This window comes from Meriones unguiculatus, chromosome 9 (assembly GCF_030254825.1).
Source record: "Meriones unguiculatus strain TT.TT164.6M chromosome 9, Bangor_MerUng_6.1, whole genome shotgun sequence".
NCBI classification, from domain to species: domain Eukaryota; kingdom Metazoa; phylum Chordata; class Mammalia; order Rodentia; family Muridae; genus Meriones; species Meriones unguiculatus.
The window spans coordinates 104247570-104262534 of NC_083357.1; the positions used below are offsets into that span (position 1 = coordinate 104247570).

Below are 14965 nucleotides of genomic sequence, written 5' to 3' on the forward strand. Positions count from 1 at the left end.
TAATTATTTTCAATGTTGTTAAAATAGGAAGAGGAGCTTAAAATAACTAAGTAAATATATCACATTCACATTTATTGGATACCTTGTTGCCTTGTGTACCCAACATTCCTCACTTTAATAATAGTTGTTAAGAGGAAACTTTTTTTGAAAAACCTACACCAAACCCTGATAATCTTTCCCAACACCCATCCTTAAACCTGTGACAAACCTTCTCCTAATAAATTAAAAGATATATCAAAAAGTCAATGTACATAACTTATTTGAAATAACAAATCCCACAAGGGAATGCGCCAGAAGTAAAACTATGTAATAGAGACAGTTATATATCCATCCAAGAGCATTATAATAATAAGAATGAAATCTTTTTTTCATGTCACGCTTTTACTTTATAGACAAATAGATTCAAATTGGAAGAAATATTCCCTTCTAATTCGTCACTAATTCAGTAAATGCATTTTTTGTATTTTTTCTATATGTAACCCAACATGATATCATGTACAACATATTGCACAATTCATCATCCAGTCTTCTGTCAAGATACCTACTTAAGAGTGGTGGGCATATATTCCAAAGAATGAGAAGAAGCAAGTGCCACATTTTATTAATTTACATTTATTTTCTGGTCCAAAGATATATTTTGAGAAAAATATGATGATATGTAATTGAGTCTATGGAAGCTTGTGTCTGTATTAGTAATTTGTATTCAGGAAGGGTAAAACATCTGGATATTAAGTATGTTTTACAGAGAAGACAAAATTTTGTTTCATTCTTATACAAGTTATTAGATATTTTCAATCTGTCATTGGAGCTCTGCTGTAGCAGGTGCAGAGCAGCTCTATATCAAACTTAAAGATTTTTCTCCATTTGCAAGCTGAGGCAACAGAAGAAGCTGGAAATACCCACTGCCAGATGTTTCTGTCTTGTATTGATGATAGAACACTTAAATTCTGTATGGCTCCACAAACATTTTCTAAATATTTCAGAAGAACAGTGGTAATCTGGAAGATAACTTGCCTTTCCTTTATTTACTAACTCCAGCAAATATAGAAAAATGATTTGGTTTTCCAAGTTTGGTAAGTTATGAAAGTAATATAGTGTGATAAATTATTTGAGGTGTCTTTTTTTTTTTTGTACTTTCTTGCTGAAACGTTGTCAGAGTATGAAGGTTTTGAATGAATAAGATTTAATTGTTTAATATTTTATTTCTTCACAGTATAATATTGCTTACTCTCTTTTGCTGTAATATAAAGGGCAGATCCTGGTTAATGGGAGGCCACGAGATCTGAGGACCTTCCGCAAGATGTCCTGCTACATCATGCAGGACGACATGCTCCTGCCGCACCTCACAGTCCTGGAAGCCATGATGGTGAGGAGAGGGCGGCCTCCTCCTCCTCCAAGCTCCCCTTCTGTCACCGGCTGACAGGCCTGAGCAGGAACCAAGCATGCACGCCTTTCTCACTTGCTTATCGCCTTTTAGGTCTCTGCCAACCTGAAGCTGAGTGAGAAGCAAGAGGTGAAGAAGGAGCTGGTAAGTGGGGTAGGGGAGCAAGGGGTGGAGCCCGCCTGAGGCTTATGAGTTCTGGGCCACAGGCTGGGTGGGGAACAAGGGCGTAAGGGCAATGCTCTGTGAAAGTGGGCTGGTGCTTAGGTGAAGCAGAGATTCTGAGGCTGACTGGGGCTGGGGGGCGGTGCCTGCAGGTGACAGAGATCCTGACAGCCCTGGGACTGATGTCCTGCTCTCACAGGAGGACAGCCCTGCTCTCTGGAGGGCAGAGGAAGCGCCTGGCCATTGCCCTGGAACTGGTCAACAACCCTCCCGTCATGTTCTTTGATGAGCCCACTAAAAAGAGATATATGTTTCTAAGGGTTATGGAGCTGTGGGAATTCAAAATTGAGCTAATGGAAGTTTTGGTGATTGGAGAATTCTCTGTTTAGCTCTGTACACCATTTTTTAATTGGATAACTTGATTTGTTGCTTTTTAACTTCTTGAGTTCTTTATATATATTAGACATTAGCCCTCTGTCAGATAAAGGGTTGGTGAAGATTCTTTCCCAATCTGTAGGCAGTCGTTTTGTTTTGGTGAGAGTGTCCTTTGCTTTACAGAAGCTTCTCAGTTTCATGAGGTCCCATTTATTGATTGTTGCTCTTAGAGCCTGTGCTGTTGGTGTTCTGTTCAGGAAGTTGTCTCATGTACCAATGAGTTCTAGGCTCTTCCCCACTTTTTCTTCTAACCAATTTAATGTGTCTGGTTTTATGGTGAGGTCTTTGATCTACTTGGACTTCAGTTTTGTGCAGGGTGATAAGTATGGATCTATTTTCATTTTTCTACATGTAGACATCCAGTTGGACCAGCATCCTTTGTTGAAGATGGTATCTTTTTTTCCATTGTATGGTTTTGGAATGAAAAATAAGGAAATTATGAAATTTGCAGGTAAATGGTGTGACCTGGAAAGGATCAGCCTGAATGAGGTGTCCCAGAAGCAGGAAGACAAACATGGTATACACACTCATACAGACATATAATATAGGATAAACCTACTAAAATCTGTACATATAAAGAAACTAATCAAGAGAGAGGACCCTGACTAGAACGCACAATCCCCATTGTGAAATTCAAACAGGATGGACATCAGAAGAAGAAGAAAACAGGAAACAACCTAGGAACCTACCACAGAGGGCCTCTGAAAGGCTCTGCCCTCCAGACTATCAAAGCAGACACTGAGAATTATGGCCAACTGTTGGGCAGAGTGCATGAAATCTTATGTAAGAAGTGGGAAATAGTAAGATCTGGAGAGTACAGGAACTCCACAAGGAGAGCAACAGAACCAGAAAATTTGAACACAGGGGACTTCCCAGAGACTCATACTCCAACCAAGTACCATGCATGGAGATAACCTAGAACCCCTGCACAGATGTAGCCCATGGCAGTTTATTGTCCAAGTGGGTTACATAGTAGTGGGAAGAGGGACTGCCTCTGATATAATCTGATTGGCCTGCTCTTTGATTACCTCCCCCTGAGGGGGGAGCAGCCTTACCAGGCCACAGAAGATGACAATGCAGCCACTCCTGATGTGATCTGATAGACTAAGATCAGAAGGAAGGAGAGAAGGACCTCCCCTATCAGTGGACTTGGGGAGGGGCATGAGTGAAGAAGGGGGTGGGTGGGTGGGATCAGGAGGGGAGGAGGGAGGGGCTTATGGGGGATACAAAGAGAATAAAGTGTAATTAATAAAATAAAAAATAATTCTTCTTGGGAACTAGGGTTCATTATAAATTTTGAGGAAACACAAACATTCAAATTTATCTCAAACCCCTCAATTTTCTTTCTGGTCTCTCATTGAAACCTTGCTAATTTTATCTAATCTTAAGTAATAGCAGTTTTAGTCTGTCATCCAGGTTTTAGTCAAATCAGTTTAATAACACTTCATCTTGAATCCAATCTCCCTTCTGCAAGCATGGCTGTATAATATGAAACAAATTTCTTGTTCCTGAAATGCAGAATTGATATCAGTACACAATAGAAATTCCAGTCTTAAAAGAAAAAATAAAATAAATAATAAAAGGTTGTAGAATGTAATTTTTTTTCAAAATATGTCCAAATCCAGGCTGGACAAGTTACTTAAATCAGATAGAGACTAGCAAGATAGTGGAAGAGACACTGGACTTTATTTTGATATGAAATTATGTTCTTTCAGTGTTTGTAAATAGGAAAGAAAGTAATTGCAGTATTTTAGATGTAGCATAATTTCAAATAAAAAAAGACTTATGAATTAAAAGCTAAAAGTGTATTAGGAATGTTTGATTTACAGTTATTATTTGATAATTGATTCATTAAGTAATAAAATCTGAGTATTCACCAATAACACCTGTGAAGAGGTTCCAGTGAATTTTTGTAAATTACCATATGTTAAGTTAAATTCTGTTCCTTAGAAATGGAATTAATAATTTAGCCAATAGGAGTATTATTATGTTACATAATATTAGGTAATTATTTCTTTTATATTGACAGATAAAAATAAATGAAAATAAATGTCAGGATTCTTATGAAGAGTTACTATTTATTCATTGTTATATATTAGATATTTTCTATTGGCTTAAATAATGACTTCATTTGACGTTTCAAAATTTATGAAGTAGGTATTATTGGCTCAGTTTATCGATGAGAAAAGACAGAAAAATTCTAGGCAATTTGCAAATTTTGAGATAATGTTTGTTTACTGATTGATATTAAAGTGGTATATTGCTTCTCCAGTATTTAGAAATTTTAGATTCTCTTCTTTACAAACATTTCTATCAGTCTTACTGGGTTATATGATAAACTTAGTATCATTTGTCCCTGGGTTGATAATTCCTTCAATGATCATGCTATGCTATGCTTGATCTGGGTTGCTTTCATACTATTAAACTGAGAGGCAAGCTGTAGAGGACAGAATAGGCAATTTTACACTACTAGTTCTTAACCACATCAAGTTTGAAACAATAACTCCTGTTAGGTTACAAGTTGTAGAAATCATTTGTAGCTGGTAAGACGTTAATTCATGTTCCTGCCACATGCACTTCTACCAAAATTTGAAAGAAACCTTTTGTTGTTGATAAAGGAGTCTAAAGTTGATCTGCAGATTAGAGCGTAAAAAAACAAGAGGTTCCACAAGGAGAGCAACAGAACAAGAAAATTTGAACACAGGGAACTTCCCAGAGACTCATACTCCAACCAAGGACTATTCATAGGGATAACCCAGAACCCCTGCACAGATGTAGCCCAGGGCAGTTCAGAGTCCAATTGGTTTACATAGTAATGGGAAGAGGGACTGCCTCTGACATAATCTGATTGGCCTGCTCTTTGATCACCTCCCCCTGAATGGGGAGCAGCCTTACCAGGCCACAGTAGAGGACAATGCAGCCACTTTTGATGAGAACTGATGGACTAAGATCAGAAAGGAGAGGAGAACCTCCCCTATCAGTGGACTTGGGGAGTGGCATGCATGCAGAGGGAGGAGGGAGGGGCTTATTGGGGGATGCAGAATGAATAAAGTGTAATTGATGAAAAATAAAAAAAAAATATTTAAAATAAAAAAAAACAAGAGGTTCAGATTTTAAACATGAGTCCTGGTGAAGCTTACCAAGCAGAACCATTGTTATTTCCAACCCAAGGTGTGTTCTCTCTGTGTTTGGAGTAGACACCATAGGATGCTGGGCACATACAATCTATGCAATCTAATGGCAGATGTTATCTTCAACTTTCAGGTACTTATCATTAAACTGTTACTATAGAAGGGCTGTTTGTCTTTCTCTTAAGACAGTAGTTTGGGGGCACATTAAATGAGATAGCGGTAGTGAATCACAAAGTTATTAGACACTTGTCAGACAGCCTTACAGTACAATGTGTCCTTCGAGAGAGCACAGCCTTAGGTTAGCTCACATTTCAATGAGTCATGCTTCCTCTAAGGTATCTGGCAGTTTTGATTCAATACACTGCAGATATAAATAACAACTTTACATCTGAAAAACTGTAAACAACATGGGAAAATGAATTTTTTTTTCTCCTTCAAAGATGAAGAATTTCCACTATTGTCACATTTACATACAGGTGTTATTTGCTCTTATTTGGTTAGGTGTTATATTCATCATTGATGCTATCAATTTAGAAATTAGGGAAATATATTTTTCTTTCATTAATTACTATTATTTTACAATTTATTAAATTTGTATCCCAGTTGTAGCCCTCTCCCTCATATATTCCCAGTCCCACCCTTCCTCTATCTTCTTCCTTATCTGTATCTCCTAGTCCACTGATATGGAAACTCCTTCTTTCCTACTGTCTAACCTTAGCCTATCAGGTCCCAACAGGACTACCTGGATACTCTTCTTCTGTGGACTGGCTATGTTGCCCAACAAGGAAGAAGTGATCAAAGAGCAGGCAATCAAGTTCATGTCACATTCTGTCTCTTTTCCCCTTACTAGATGACCACACTAAGACTGAGAACTCCATGGAATATATCTGAGTAGGGGGTCTAGGTCCTCTCTATGCATGGTTGATTCATCAGTCTCTGTAGTCCCTCATGGGTCCAGAAATTTTTTATCTTTGTTGGTCTTCTAGTGGGGCTCCTGTCCCCTCTGGGTCTTTCTTTATCATTCTTTATCTGAAAGACTTCCTGTGCTTGTCGAAGTGTGACTGTAAATCTCTGCATCTACTTCGATCCCCTGCTGGCTGGAGTCTTTTAGAGGATATCTGTAGTAGTCTCTCATTCTGTTACTTCTCTTCTATTCTGTTTTCCCGCCTGAATGAGAATGAAGCATATCCTTAGGGTTCTTCTTGTTTTTTAGCTTCTTTAGATCTGTAGATTTTAGTATATTTACCCTATATTATATGGTTAATATCCACACATACGTGAGTATATACTATGCGTGTCTTTCTTCTTCTGGTTTGCCTCATTCAGGATGATATTTTCTAGTTTCATCCATTTGCCTGCAAATTTCATGTTTTCCTCGTATCTATTCCATTGTATTAGGGTACCACAATTTTTGTATCCATTATTATGTTGAGGGTCATATAGGTTGTTTCCATATTCTGACTACAACAAATAAAGCTGTCATGAATATAGTTGAACAAATGCTCTGTATGGTTGAGCATCTTTCAGGTATATGCCCAAGAGTGGTATAGCTATGTCTTGAGATAGCACCATTGCCAGTTTTCTGAGAAAGTGAGAGATTGATTTTCAAAGTAGTTTTACAAGTTAACATTCCCACCAGAAATGGAGTAAGGTTTCCCTTTCTCCACATCTTCGGAAGCATTTGTTGTCACTTGAGTTTTTTATATTAGCCATTCTGAAGAGTGCGAGAGTCTAAGAGTCTTTTTGATTTGCATTTCCACGATGACTAAAGACATTGAGGATTTCTCTAAGTGTATCTCAGACATTAGATATTCCTCTGTTGAGAATTCTCTTTAGTTCTATACTCCAATTTTATTAAATTATTGTTTGTTGGTGTTTAATTTCTTGAATTCTTTATATATTCTGGATATTAGCTCTGTGTCAGATGAAGGGTTGGCAAAGATCTTTTCCAAGTCTGTAGGCTGCCATTTTGTTCTGTTGATAGTGTCCTTTGCTTTACAGAAGCTTTTTAGTTTTTGAGGTCCCATTTTTTGATTATTTTTCTCAGAGCCTGAGCTGTTGGTATTCTGTTGAGGATGTTGTCTCTGTGCCAGTGAGTTCAAGGTTCTTTCCCACTTCTTCATCTAACAGATTTAGTGTGTCTGGTTTTATACTTCAATGCCCTTGGACTTTAGTTTTGTGCAGAGTGATATTAATCTATTTACATTTTTTCTATATGTAGACTTCCAAGTATACCAGAACCATTCTTGAAGATGCTAGCTTTTTTTTTTTTTCATTGTATGGTTTTGATTTCTTTGTCAAAAATTGGGTGTCAGTAGTTGTGTAGTTTATTTTCTGGGTCTTCTATTCAATTCCATTGATCCTCCAGTCTTTTTTGAAAGTACCATGCTATTTTCATTGCTGTTGCTCTATGGTACAATTTGAGATCAAGGGTGGAGATATCTCCAGAAGTTATTTTATTGTATAGGATGGTTTTAGCTATCTTGGGTTATTTTTTCCTTTGTTTTCCCAAATGAACTTGAGAATTGTTCTCTCATACTCTGTAAATGATTGTGTTGGTAATTAGATAGGAATTGCATTGAATCTGTAAATTGCTTTTGGTAGGATGACCATTTTTACTATGTTAATCCTACCAATCCATGAACATAGAAAATCTTTCCATCTTCTGATATCTCATTCAATTTCTTCTTTACAGACTTGAAGTTTTTTTTTTTTTTTTTTTTCTATAAAAGTCTTTCACTTGATTAGTGTTACACCAAGGTACTTTCTTGTTATTTGTGGCTATTGTGAAGAGTGTCGTTTCCATAATTTCCTCCTCAGCTATATAATCTTCTGTGTACTAGAGGAATGCTGATATGTTTGAGGTAATTTTGTATCCAGTCACTTTGCTGAAGGTGTGCATCAGCTGTACGTGTTCTCTGGTAGAATTTTTTGGGTCACACATGTGTGCTATCATATCATTTGTGAATAGTGATACTTCAAATATTTTCTTTCTAATTTGTATCCCATTTATCTCCTTTAGTTGTCATATTGCTGAAGCTGAGAAATGTATTGTTGAGGTAAATCTCTATAAAATTAAGTCTGGCTTTTGACAAACAGTCACACAGACACAAATACAGATACACAGACACACAGAATACTCACATACAAAAAAGACATATCAGCGTATCATTTCTACTATTTTGTTGCATAAATTATTTTAACATTAGTAGATGATAAAGAATATACTTGCCAATGGTACAAATGCATATCTACAAAGCTGCTGATTTTATCATCTATGAGAAATATCCTCAAATATATTTTTTCAATTCTGCAAAGATACATTTTTTTATTAATTACACTTTATTCATTTTGTATCCCCCCATAAGCCCCTCCCTCCTCCCCTCCCAATCCTCCCCTCCCTCCTCCCTCTGCATGCATGCCACTCCCCAAGTCCACTGATAGGGGAGGTTTTCCTCTCCTTTCTGATCTTAGTCTATCAGTTCTCATCAAAAATGGCTGCATTGTCCTCTACTGTGGCCTGGTAAGGCTGCTCCCCATTCAGGGGGAGGTAATCAAAGAGCAGGCCAATCAGATTATGTCAGAGGCAGTCCCTCTTCCCATTACTAAGTAACCCACTTGGACACTGAACTGCCATGGGCTACATCTGTGCAGGGGTTCTAGGTTATCTGCATGAATAGTCCTTGGTTGGAGTATGAGTCTCTGGGAAGTTCCTTGTGCTCAAATTTTCTTGTTCTGTTACTCTCCTTGTGGAGACCCTGTCCTCTCCAGCTCTTACTATTTCCCACTTCTTAAATCTCTGGTCATTGAAATTTCATGCATTCTATTTTGTATCTTATATTAATTTTCAGTCTTTCAATAAATTAATATATTGTATTCCTATTCTTTTCATCTCATCTATTTATTTATTTTTATTATTTACAGTTTTTTCACTTTCTATCCCAGCCATACCCCAATCTTATTCTCGGCCAATCCCATCCTCCCTCCCTGATATCTTCTCATGCCCCTCCCCAAGTCCTCCTTCCCTTCCATCTGACCCTAGCCTATCAAGTCTCATCAGGACTGGCTGCATTGTCTTCCTATGTGGCCTGTTAAGGCTGCTCCCTCATCAGGGGAAGGTGATCAAAGAGCCAGCCACTGAGTTCATGTCAGAGATAGTCCCTGTTCCCATTACTAGAGAACCCACTTTGAGGCTGAACTGCCATGGGCTACATCTGTGCAGGGGTTCTAGGTTATCTCCATGCATGTTTTTTGGTTGGAGTATCAGTCTCAGAAAAGTCACCTGTGCCCAGATATTTTGGTACTGTTGCTCTCTTTGTGGAGCTCCTGTCCCCTCCAGGTCTTTCTATCTCCCCCTTGTTTCATGATATTTCCTGCACTCCATCCACAGTTGGCTATGATTCTCAGCATCTGCTTTGATACCTTGCTGTGTAGAGTCTTTCAGAAGCCCTCTTTGATAGGCTCCTGTCTGGTTCCCTGTTTTCTCCCTCTTTCAATGCCTGTCCCGTTTGCCTTTCTGCGTGAGGATTGATCATTTTACACAGGGTTCTTCTTCTTGCTTAGCTTCTTTAGGTGTACAGACTTTAGTATGCTTATCCTATATTATATGTCATCCACTTATAAGTGAGTGTATTGCTATTCTTAAATGAACATTCACAGACATACACACACAAACACACACACACACACACACACACAGACACACACACCTAATCTCATGGTAAACTTTTACACTACTTTTGCAAATAAAATATGCCTATTATATTGTTTCTATGTTTTATGTAGTTTTAATATATCACAAGTATCCAGTGATGATGATGAATATGTGAATGAAGATATAACTGATAGTAAAAGTTTAAACCATTAACAGAATCTACATGGCTTCTCTATGACTATTTTATTCAATTTACTGGGAAGTGTAGAATTTGGTCTTATGCAACACTGTTCCCTGAAGAGACATGTACAGATGTGACTTAAAACAACTGCATCACTACCAGCTAAGCCCAGCATTGGTGATGGTTAATAATAACTGGAAATATGGAGCTCCCTGCACAACTTGCGGACATGGAAAGAGGTGGGAGAGTGTCTTGCTCAGGCTGTGAGGTGGTTTGAAACTCTTATAGGTAGCCTGGCTTATTTGAGAATGTTTCTCAGCTCTTCTTACTGTGGATATAAACTTCTAGAACAAGGGAATATGGTCAGTTTCAGGACATTTCTGAAGCTAATGTTTCGTTTGTTTTATTAGCTGATCTAATTGACAATATTCTTTTTTTTTCTTTTATAATATATTCAAAGTTTCAATGAGCTCTTCTTCAGGACGGAGTGTTTAACTGCTAGTAGGATACCCTGTATAGAGTTAATCTCCAAGATGAAACACTTTGAAACTATTTTTGTAATATTTTATCTCCTATGTAGGTAATGATATAGTTTATTGAGTAATATAAAAGGGATTGTGATACTAATCAAAATAAGAAAAAACAAATATTGTCCTATTTTATAGACAATTGAACATTCTCATAAGGATACTATTCAGTATAAGACAGAAACTATATTCTATGAAAAATATTACACAGTATATATTGAAGTTTAGTGAGAAAAACAATAATGAAGAAATAATATGAGCAACTGTTAAATAAATAAGGATATAGCTTGAGATTTTAAATCTATGAAAGCAGTGTTTCATAAAAGATATAAGTATATGTGCTTTATTGCAATTATATATTTTAGAAATAATTTTCTCAAAAGAAAAAAAAACAGCAGTAAAGAGAATTTTGGTCATTGTGATTCTTTTGTTTATTTTAATTGTTTTTATTTTTGACTCTCTATACTTTTTTAGAGTTATGGGTTATGGACCTATAATAATTAGGCTATACTGACAGGATGAGAGTGAGAAATATAGTGAAGATGAGGATTTATTGATACATGATAATGTAACATATTCAGGGCAGAAAATCAGAATCACAGATATTGCCCAGACAGTGCAACATTTTAGGTAGTGAAGGTCAGTTGTGCTTCCTCCACATTTTTTCAGTCAACAAGAACTGAAGCAGAAGAAACACCCTGTTCTTCCTAGCAATTGACAAATTTTACAGCTCCTACAAACAGCATCCTTAGAAAGCTAGAGCCACAAATTGATGAAAGTGACAATAACTTTTTACTTCTTGGTGAAAATTAGGTAGCATTGACTGAGGGACAGTAGGAACTTTATAGATAAAGGAACTTAACTTTTGATTGCTGTCCGTGATTCTCACATGATTACCAAGAGGAGTTGACCATTTGATTAAAACACAAGGTCAGCACAGTTTTTTGATTAGGGCTTTTTCTGTACTTGTGTCTATTTTTTGTAATAAAAAAAATCGATAAATACCAGTAATTACTTGTAATATAATCAATAAAATCTAGAGTTGTGTATACACATCTAGCAGTGATAATATATATCAAAGCTTTCCCAAAGGCAGAAATGGTTGATGGTAGAATTCAATGAACATAATTATCTGTTACCTTCTTTTAACCCCATCATAAAGTGAAAATTGTTTTCTTTCTCCTATACAAATGGAAAGAGAACATTTATCAGCATCAGTCTCACAGAGGAATTCAGAATCATTGGCCCTCACTGACACTACAGAAAAATTAACAATCCCCTTACCCTCCACCTAAGCTTCAAGATAAAAAATGAAAGTCAATAATTTTTCTCATAGTGTTGAAAATGTTTGATTAGATAAAGATTAACTGTGCATGCTTCTCATTACTATGATTTCTTTTGTTGTTGTTGTTGTTCATATTTTATTTTACTTAATAGAGCTCTCCTTAGCACCTAGGGACTTGATCAAACTTCAACAGTTTGCCTAGTTGGATGAAAAGAAACAGAAATGATGTACTTTATTTGAAACCAAATTCTCATTTTTATTAAACTGCATGGTGATAATTACAACTTCAGTGGGCAACACATTAACACAGAAATTCAAAGAACTTTGAGGCAAAATAAAAAGTCCTAGTGTTTCCATCTCTTGGGCAACTTCTTTTTCAGAGATAACAGAATGGTTGCTTTGAAATGTTTCCTAATTCTCCAAGGGCTTCTGGGAGCTCCTGTGTAGTAGGAGATAACAGTGGCTTCATTCAAGGGTGTGGCAGTAGTCTTGTTTTTAATAAAGTGAATCCACTATTTAGAAATCAGACTACAAAAGATTATTTTTACCTCTATTTAAAGGAAGGAATAATTCTGTGCTGAAACCAACAGGCCAAGATCCACCTATACCACTCCTGGGCACATATCCGAAATATGCTCAACTTTAAAACAAGGATATTTACTCAACCATGTCTGCAGCAGCTCTATTCATAATAAGTAGAAGCTGGAAACAACCTAGATGTACCTCAGTTGAGGAATGGATACAGAAATTGTGGTACATTTACACAATAGAATATTACTCAGCTATTAAAAAGAAGGATATCATGATATTTGCAGGCAAATGGTGGGAACTACAAAAGGTCATCCTGAGTGAGATAACCCAAAAACAGAAAGACACACATGGTATATTCTCACTCATTAGTAGTTATTAGACATATAATACAAGATAAACATATTAAAATCCATAATTCTAAAGAAACTAAACAACAAGGAAGACCCTGGGGAAGATGCTCAAACCTCCTTCAGAAGGACAAACATGATAAACCTCAGAAGCAGGATAGGACAGGAGCCTACCACAGAGGGACTCTGGAAGACTCTATTGATCGATCGAGGTATCTAAGCAGAGGCTGAGATTCATAGCCAAACTTTGGGCAGGGTACAGGGAATCTTATGAAAGAAGAGGGAGTTAGAAAGACCTGAATGGGACAGGAGTTCCAAAAGGAGATGAACACAGAAATCAACAATGACAACAAAAACATGAGCCCTGGGGTCCCTGAAGATAATGGTACCCCAACAAGGACAATGCATGGAGAGGACCTAAAAATCCCTGCTCGGATGTAGCCCATTGACTCAGTCTCCATGTGGGTACCCTAGTAAGGGGAGCAGGGGCTTTCTCTGGGTACAGCCTTGCCAGCCCACAGAAGAAGACAATGTGTACAGTCCTGATGAGATTGACAGGCTAAGGTCAAATAAAAAGGAAGGAGGACCACCCCTATCTGTGGAAAAGGAGAGGAGTATAGGGAGAGAAAAGGGAAGGATTGTGGGAGACCAGGGAAGGGACTACAGAGGTATACAAAATGAATAAATTCTAATAAAGAATGATAATAATAATATAAATATTAAAAAGTAGGAAAATATAAAAATAAAAATAAAAAAATTTTCAAAGACACTCTTATGGTTCTTAATAACTGATATCAGTTTAAACCATTGGTTTTCTAGTCACTAAATAATACCTTTACTAATTATCACCTCCAAAATACTCTAGGACATTTTCACAAAGTCATTTTTTTCCCTTTGTTTAGATTAATCAGCTATCTACTAGAAATATGATAGCTTCAAAATATCCTGGTATTTCATCTCACCCAATATCAAATTATTAAAATTCTTAATTCTTTCAAACAATGATAAAACTTTTCTTACTTGAGGCAGTTATGGATTTCTTTTCTAAATACAACTTCTGCTCCCATTTCCTCCTTCTCATATTTAACTTAAGTTTAAGGAGATCTCATGAGTTTTTGTTTGTAATTTACTTCATAATTCTTAATGTAAAACAAAGAAAATTTAAAGACACAATTTAGTCTCTAAAATATATATCAAATAAACTATTTATTATATGAATAGATACTTTTTTAAAAATTTAAACAACCCTCAGGTTATTGCATGTATCTGTAGAGATTGAAACTCATATGAAGACTTTACCATCAATACATACACATATTGTATAAGAGAACCAAGACTAGAAAACTTTTATCAATTATCTTTTCAATATTCATATATATATGTATATGTATATGTAATTGCTTAACACAAGGTACTTGACTCAATAACAGGCTAGAACTTAAAAAAAAATGTCAAAACAACCATTCTTTTTCCTAAGACAAGGTGACAGATGTAGCTGATCAAATAAATGAAGTGCACATAATCTGTATGAACTTCAAAAGTGCTTTTGATTCTTTCCTGCCAAACATAACACTAAGCACCCTAGAAAAATATGGCCTTGACCACAGAATTATTGAGGAGGCTGAACAACTATTTGTTGGTTTATAGTAGCACATGTCAACTGAAGAGGGGATAAAGTATGACTTCCATGATTGCTTCTCAGCACAGTGATATTTATTACTGCCATCCATAAACTAGATCAATACCTTCTTTCAGAAAAAAAAAAAAAATCCTTGTTTCTACCTTGAGAATCTGGGAACAGTTATTGTCCTGTGTGTCATTCACTATTTCATCTTTGTCTCCTAAACATATGTGTTTTCTCTAGTACCTTCTTTAGTTTATAGGCAAAGGACAGTATAAAAACATGCCATTTGGGCAGTAATTTCTCTGAAGGGCAACCATGTCACATTGTACTATTGTCCAGTGGCATACTGCATAAAACAGGTATTGATGAAGTTCTAGTCTTAGAAATAGGTGAGCTCATATTTAGAATTCATGTCTGAAGACTCCTTGGAATTATTCATTCAATAGTTCTAAGTTTGTATTCTAAACTTCACGCTTCTCATTAGCACGTTATAAGAAGCCATGGTATGACAAAAAAAAATAGTATCAATCGTATAAGCTAGCATGTACTTTCAGTTGTTAAATTAAGAGGTAACAGAAAGAAAGTATAAAATTAACCCTTTGTGGTTTACTCATTCTTTTCACTGAGGTACTTGAGTCCCTGTCTATGGAATCTTCTCCATCTCAGCTTTGATGATTGAAACAAGAATTTTAAAGGATATTTAC

At 36.4% G+C, this 14965-nt stretch overlaps 1 long non-coding RNA gene across 1 annotated transcript; it reads left to right on the forward strand.

Annotated features, from left to right (window-relative positions):
• Nucleotides 1-1246: 1246 nt before the first annotated feature.
• Nucleotides 1247-1747, forward strand: LOC132656656 (uncharacterized). Its single transcript, XR_009594375.1, has 3 exons — nucleotides 1247-1366; nucleotides 1478-1528; nucleotides 1699-1747. It is a non-coding gene; the product is annotated as an uncharacterized LOC132656656 (long non-coding RNA).
• Nucleotides 1748-14965: the final 13218 nt, after the last annotated feature.